Genomic DNA, 7,533 nt, shown 5'->3' with positions numbered 1-7,533 from the left:
ACAGCTTGTCTCCAGCTTGATTTCTTTGTGCACTATGATATCTTCTCCAACAATAGGCTATTACAATTTAGTTCTGGTAGACAACTGAGAGAAGTTGCAGTTTTTGTATTGTTTTTGAGACCTCAGGAGTCTCCTTGATCAAAAACTCATAAGGATGACTAGAAAAGGTGGGTATTTTAGGGGCGAGGTAGAAACTTAGTGCAAAGGAAACTTCAGGGAATATGAAGGGTGACCATAGCGAAATTTCCTAGTAATGACGATATAAAACCTAATTGGCTATCTTCTATAGTCAGGTAAAACTTTAATTGGAGGGACTGTGACAGGAACCCAGTCACAAAACCTTCTACCTACAATCAGTCCTGCCTGCAAGATGTGCTAGGGTAAAGGTGGCACAGAACTTGTAGGAGTGGCCATGAGAGGAAGTCAATGCCTAGCACTGCCTGGAAGACCAGGAACCAGAGGCTGGACAGCCCGAAGACCAATTATGTTTTTTTTGTATAACTGGCAAAAATAAAATAAAACAAAATAATAATAATAATAATGTAATAGTAATAATAATATTTCAGTGAAAGGATTCCTAATGTCACTCTGCTATACTTGTAGACCAAAATCTGTAAGGTTCATTATGAAAGATGATTCATCTGGCAAATGATGGGAGTAGATGCAGAGACCTGCATCCAACATTAGACAAAGCTCAGGGAATCCTGCTAAATGAGGGTGGGGTGGGTGGGAGTAGATTGTAGAATCCAGGGTGGAAAGGCCACAAGAAAATGGCCCACAGAATCAACTAACCAGGGCTCCTAGGGGCTCACAGAGACTGATCTGATAATCAGGGAGCCTATCTTAGTCTGATCCTCATCCTTTACATATATGCTTACAGTTATACAGCTTGGTATTTCTGTGGGAGCCTTACCGGTAGGAGCAGAAGCTGTCTCTGACTCTTCTGATTGCTTCTTGGGATCTTTTCCTTATACTAGCTTGCCTCAACTAGCCTTGACCTATGGGTATGTGCCTAGTCTTATTGTAACATGATATGCCATGTTTGGTTGATATCCCTGGGAATCCTACTCTTTTCTAAAGGGAAACAGAAGGGGAGATGGAGAGGGTTGACTAGTAGGAGAAGAGTGTTGGAAAATGCAGTAGGAATGTAATGTATGGGAGAAGAGTAAATTTAAAAGAAAAAATGTCATTGGCAGGGAACCCTGCCACAGAAATATATATATATATATATGTGTGTGTGTGTGTATACACATATGTATACAGATGTATATATATATATATATATACATATATACACACACACACACACACACACACACATATATATATATATATATATATATATATATATATATATATATATATATATGGGGTGGTTCAAGGAGAGCCTTATATATTTGCTCAGGTACATCTAGCCAAACCCTTCTTAGACATAGGGTTTATTTAGATTACAAAATTTTAGGTTTTCTTGGTACTTTTTCATAAAGTCTTATTTCTCTGACCCTATCCCTTCCTCTTCTCGATCTTCCTGGGGCTCATTTTTACATTACCACTCCCAATAGTCACCACCTTATTTTCCTTTTATTTGATTTCCACAATCACCTTCAAGCTCAGATGTTTAAGCTTTATTTCTCCCTCTCAGCACATGACTCCTCGCTAGCTTCTAGGCCTCAAGTCTCTTGAGTTTTGTGACGTAAAATAAGTGTGTTCAGAATGAGCACATGATTATAATAGTGATGTGTCTAGAATCATTTAATGTGGTATGATAGAATGCCAAAGTAGCTGTTAATTAAGTCTGAAGAAAAGTATTAACCTGGCCAGCTTATTTTATTAGCATATTCTAGAAGGAGGAGAACTGGTACTTATTAGAAAGAATATTAGAATATTGAAGAAAAAACAGTAGCTCTCCATTGTAGTCCAGAATGTTACTAGTTTGGGAAATATAATTTGAATATATAGACCAGGTGACCACTGTGTCAACTCTAATTCAGACTGGCTAGAAATCATGACATAGCCCAGGATGTTTTTAAATGTACAGACTTCCTCCCTGAGCTTCCTCAGTGTTAGGAATACAAATAGGAGCCCTAACACCTGCCTGTCATGTGTGGTTGTTTTAGACCTGAGTTGAAACTGAATTTACAGAGATCCTACTGTCTCTGTTTATCCCACTAGATTAACAGCGCCTAGTATATCTTTGTTGTTTTAATGTTTCTGTGAAGTTATAATCTTTGGGAAAGGAAACTATGTACCATTGCATTCAGCCAAAGCTTGAGAACTAAGGGTACATCTGTTACATGTTGAATTATATGCCTTAAGAAGACAAGATGAAGTTCAAACTTCCAGTACTGGAGATCTGCAGATCATAAACTTACAGAGAAATAGCATCAACACAGGTATAATTAGTCCAAACAAGGTCATATTTAATGCATTAGAGTGGCTTCTAGTTGTTTTGAGCATCTGGTCTCATAAGTAAATCTCCATTGGATAGTCTGGGGAGACAGTTCAGTAGATGTGGATGCTTGTTGTGCAAACATTGGGAGCTGAGATAGAATACCCAGCAGTGATATAAAAGACACTGCCCATGTTCCCCTGTAACCCTTGTGCTAGGCTAGGAATATGAACATACATGTAAACAGCACACACACACACACACACACACCATGTGACACAGGGAAGAAAAAAATGAAAAGGGGCATGAAGCCAAGGGAGCTAGCTGTCTGTGTACCTGGAAGCCTGTAAGCATCAAAGGTAAGAATTAATTAAAGACTTTTCTACAGGTCTCAGGTTTCAGAAAGAGCACAGTCTTGCTATGTCTTCATTTCTATGCATCTAGAATTATGAGACAATAAATTTCTGTTGTCCTAAGACAATAGTTTATGTTAAATTGTTTTGCCAGCTCTAGGGATTAAATATTAGGTACCATAAAAGTAAAAAATAACTTCACTCTCTCACCCTGACTCTTTCCATCCAGTGGCCTCTTTCTCAATCTTACTCATCTTTGTTACAGAAATATTCAAGAAAAATCCCACCAACTCAATGGAAATTTATAATATTCCAAGATCTTCCTTACCATAAAATCATGTATAATTTTCAGATTTTCCATCATAGTACTGTTTGGTTATTAAGCTTTTAAGTAGAAATACATGCCTCAAACAAAACTTCTGTTTACTTTAAATCTTATCTTCTTTTTTTCACCCAAACAATATCAAAATTTTGTAGAGAAGGCTTTCTCTTGCTAATAGAATTGATCAACTCAAACCTGTTTAGTTGATGCTTAGTCCAACAATATTCAACAGACTGGTGATCTTCACTTCCTGTAAGAAAGCTGCCTCAAAGACTGAATTTTTATGCAGTCAAATAAGAGCATTTGAATATAGCAAAAGAAGAGAAAAATGGTTCTGATCAGAATGCTTGTGAGGAGAGTGGTGCAGAGCTCTGTTTGATGAAAACATCAAGGTCTATCTTTTTCCTGTGAGCTGATGGAGAAGAGGTAAGTAGGGCTTCCTCTCCTACAATTTAAGCACTTACTGTGACGAATTACTTCCTTTAACACACTGTACAGACCATATATTATGAACTGTTCCAGCAATCGGGAGATTAAGAAGTACATAAAGATATATAGGATGGTTTTCGTTCCTGATGGACTATCATTCTTTAACTGGGTCAGTGCTTGGGGAGAAGCACATGAATTCAAAACAAAAACAAAAAACAAAACCAAATTTCCAATGTAAATGCAATTTCACCAAGCAGAGCGAGAAGAATGCGAAGATGACTAACAGGTGAGCAAATGGAGCCGCAGTAACCGGCAGGAATTTAAAAGAAATCTTTCAGCAATAATCAAGTTTAAAGAAATAATTCTTTTCCAAAAAAAAAAAATCTTGGACACCAATTTAAAAGTTAAAAGTGCTGAAGAATTCCTGATAACACTGTTGCAGCTGACGTACTGGCTTAACCAAGTCTGGTCCAAACTGTCCAAAAACACTTGCCTACAACTGTGAGTCAGAATCAAGTTACACATGGAAATAGGAAGCAGCAAGTTACTCCATGTAGGTGGATGCTGTTTCCAGACAGTTTTGGCAGCAAGTGGTACCCAGTAGAGCCATCACAGAGTACCCAACTGGGAAGCAAATAGTCTATTAGGAACCAGTGCTTCTTTGATGAGGACATCCTACATTCTAGATAGAGGGTAGAGTATGACTACTATGTCAATGAGCCAGTTTGTCAGAAAGATAAAGAGAGAGGCAGAGAGATTACTGAGTTCTGGATCAGCCTAAGACAGTGCAAGGTTAGGCTCAGGCTTGACAGAAATGGTAATTTCAAGGCAGGGTTCCACCCAACTAGCTTATTGTCTGTGCTTAACAAAGACAGACAAAATTCTGAATTCTTTTACAATATTAAGAAAAAAATATATGCCTGATGTCTCCTAAGAATCAAATGGCTGGGGTCACAGAATGCTGATTCATAAGATAATCTAAAGGAAATGTGGAGTAAATGACTAAATTGATATGTAAAATAAAAGACTGGTCCTGTGTTCTGCAGGAGATGGCTATCCAGAGAATTTTTTTAGAATTAAAAAAGGAGATCTGTTTGGAGAACTCACACATACACACACACACACACACACACACACACACACACACACACACAAGCAACCAGGAAATAGAAAAAGAGATCTCTTAGAATAGCAAGCAAGCAGAATATAGAAAGAGAAAATCCCCAGAAAGAAAGCAGAACATAGAGACAAGAACACTGGAAAACCTGTATCAAACAGACTACAGGTCTTCAGTTTGGATCCACGATTTGACTTCAAGTCATTCTTTTTGATGCTCCCAGACACCCCTTCTCTCAGAACTCCTCTTCAAGATGAGACTGGTTCTTAGCAGCTGACATAACAGAATATCCAAATGAGCCTTGTAGTCAGAGAAGAAATGAGTTATATGAGATTCATTCACAGGCTTCTTTGGTCTCTCAGATAGAGAATAGACAAATCCTCCCCACTTATGGGAGGAAAGCAGAGCGGGGACACTGAAAATCCCATCTATCTGTGTGCAACTTCCATTGGACCTATGAAAGTACCAGAACTGGGTGTTGTTTGACACCACTTCACCTGAGAGAAGAAAACTTTCAAGCGTAAGTTGCTTTCCCATATTTAATTTCTTCTCCTATCACAGATTTATAAGTGAAGTCGGACCTCAGAAGACCTTGGTCAAGGTAATTACAAATTCAAATATTGAAACAGAATGATCAAATACAAATAATTTATGAGCTTTTGTGAGGTAAAAAAAATCTGTAAATATTATACCTTGAAATGAGCTAGGAAAGGACATTTTTAAATAATATTAAACTTATCAAGAAGAGTTAATTTACTGGAGATCCAGAATTCAGTGTGCAGCAGAAGGTCCTCTGGGAGATTCACCTAGAGGGGAACTAAGCTGCTGACTAAAGCAGACTCAGTGTTGACTGAGAAAAATAGCTCAGACTTGAGACAGTCCTTGGTAAAAGTAATTCTAAGTCAATTAAAGGAAAATAAACTCACAGTTTTAACAAACAAGTTTGTGTTTACCTAGCCCAGCCTTTCTGTCCATTTAAGGACACATAGAACAGTCTTTTCTTTGTAAGAGTTTGTTATTAATTAGTACATATGTGGCCAAAGGGATACACACATGAATTAAGTGCCCACAGAGCCTAGACAAGATACTGGGATTGGTGTCACAGTTGGTCGTGAGCTAGGAGGAATTAGCAGATGACAAAGAGGCTCAGGTCCAAATGCTCTGTTAACTGCTGAGTCATCTCTCCAGACCCAAGAGGTTTCTTTCTTTCATTTTTTTTATTGTTTCTGTTTTTTTTTTTTTTATTGAAAATAGATTTCCTCTCACAAAAATATTTTTATTACAGTTTCTCCTCCCAGTACTTGCCACCTCCCCTCACATCAGGACCCTCCTCCTTTGTGCCTCTCATTAAAAACAAATAGGCTTCTAGGAGAAACTAATGAAATAAAGTAAAATATCATAAGATAAAAACTAACATATTGAAATGGAACAAAGTAAACAGAAAGAAATTAACCAAAGAAATGGCACAAAAGTAAGATGAAGATGCAGAGACCTATGTGTTCCCACGCTTTAGATTCCCATAGAAACTCTAAAATGGAAGCTGTAATATACATACAAAGGACCTCTTGATACAAAGAGAAGACAGCATAAACACACACATATATTATAGAATGTTATTATATATATACATATTAAAGCAAAAAAGACAAGTTTTTAAAATAGAAAATCTCTGATATGATTTTATGAGATAGGGAATGAGGGACCTCCAAAGATGCTATTGAGTTCATTTTCTGTTGGCCATCTACTGTGGACAGGAGACCTACACTTAAAAGTAGTCAAACTCCCTTGGAGAAAACTAAACTTCTAGCCTCCTACTCTATACCTAACCTTTGTAGTTCTATGGATAATATCTTAGCTATCATTGACTTAAGAGCTAATATTCACTGACAAGCAAATATGTATCATTTTTGTCTTTCTGAATCTGTGTTCAGATTTTTTTTTAGTCCTATCCATTTACCTGAAAATTTAATGATTTCATTTTTCACAGATAAGTAATACTTCATTTTGTAAGGTACCACACTTTATCTATTCACCTATTGAAGGACATTTAAGTTGTTCCCAACTTCTGGTTATTATGAATAGAGAGCAGTAATGAACATTGTTGAGCAATTTTCTCTGGTTGTATGAAGTGTTTGGGAGTATATGCCTTAGAGTGGTATAGCTGGATCTTGTCATAGATTACTTTCTATCTTCCAGAGGAACTATGACATAGTGTCTGTACAAGTTTGTGGTCCCACAAGAAATAAATGAGTGTTCCTTTTTTTCCATATTCTCTCTCAACAACACAAGCTATCAATTGTTTTGCTGGTTGTAGCTTTTCTAATGGGTATTTGATGAAATTTCAAAGTAGTTTTGATTTGCATTTTCCAGATGACTAAGAATATTGAATATCTTTTTATGTGCTTCTCATTCATTTGAGTTTTCTCTTTTGAGAATTTTCTTTTTAGATTTGTACCTCATTTTTAAAATTGAATTTTTTGCTTTTTGATCTCCTATTTCTGGACTTCTTTATATATTTTGGATATTGGTCCTCTATCAGATGGGTAGTTTATAAAAATCTTTTCCCATTCTATAGTCTGCCACTTTATCTAAATAATTGTTTTCTTTGCTGTGTATAAGCTTTTCAGTTTGATGGGGACTTAATTTTTAATTGTTGACCTTACTGCCTGTGCTAATGATGTTCTGTTCAAAAATTCTTTTTCTGTGCCAATAGGTTCAAAGATACTCCCCACTTTCTCTTCTATCATGCTCAGTGTATGTGGTTTTATGTTGAGGTCTTCGATCCATTTGACATTGAATTTTGTGCAGGGTGATAAGTATGGATTTATTTGCATTCTTCTACATGCAGTCTTCTACTTTGACCAGTCTTGTTTTGTTGTTGTTTATTGTTTTCTTTGTTTGTTTTTTAAGATTCTGGTTTGTT

The sequence above is a fragment of the Apodemus sylvaticus genome, chromosome 14 (assembly GCF_947179515.1).
Source record: "Apodemus sylvaticus chromosome 14, mApoSyl1.1, whole genome shotgun sequence".
In the NCBI taxonomy this organism is placed as follows: domain Eukaryota; kingdom Metazoa; phylum Chordata; class Mammalia; order Rodentia; family Muridae; genus Apodemus; species Apodemus sylvaticus.
Note: the sequence above shows the minus strand (reverse complement) of the source record.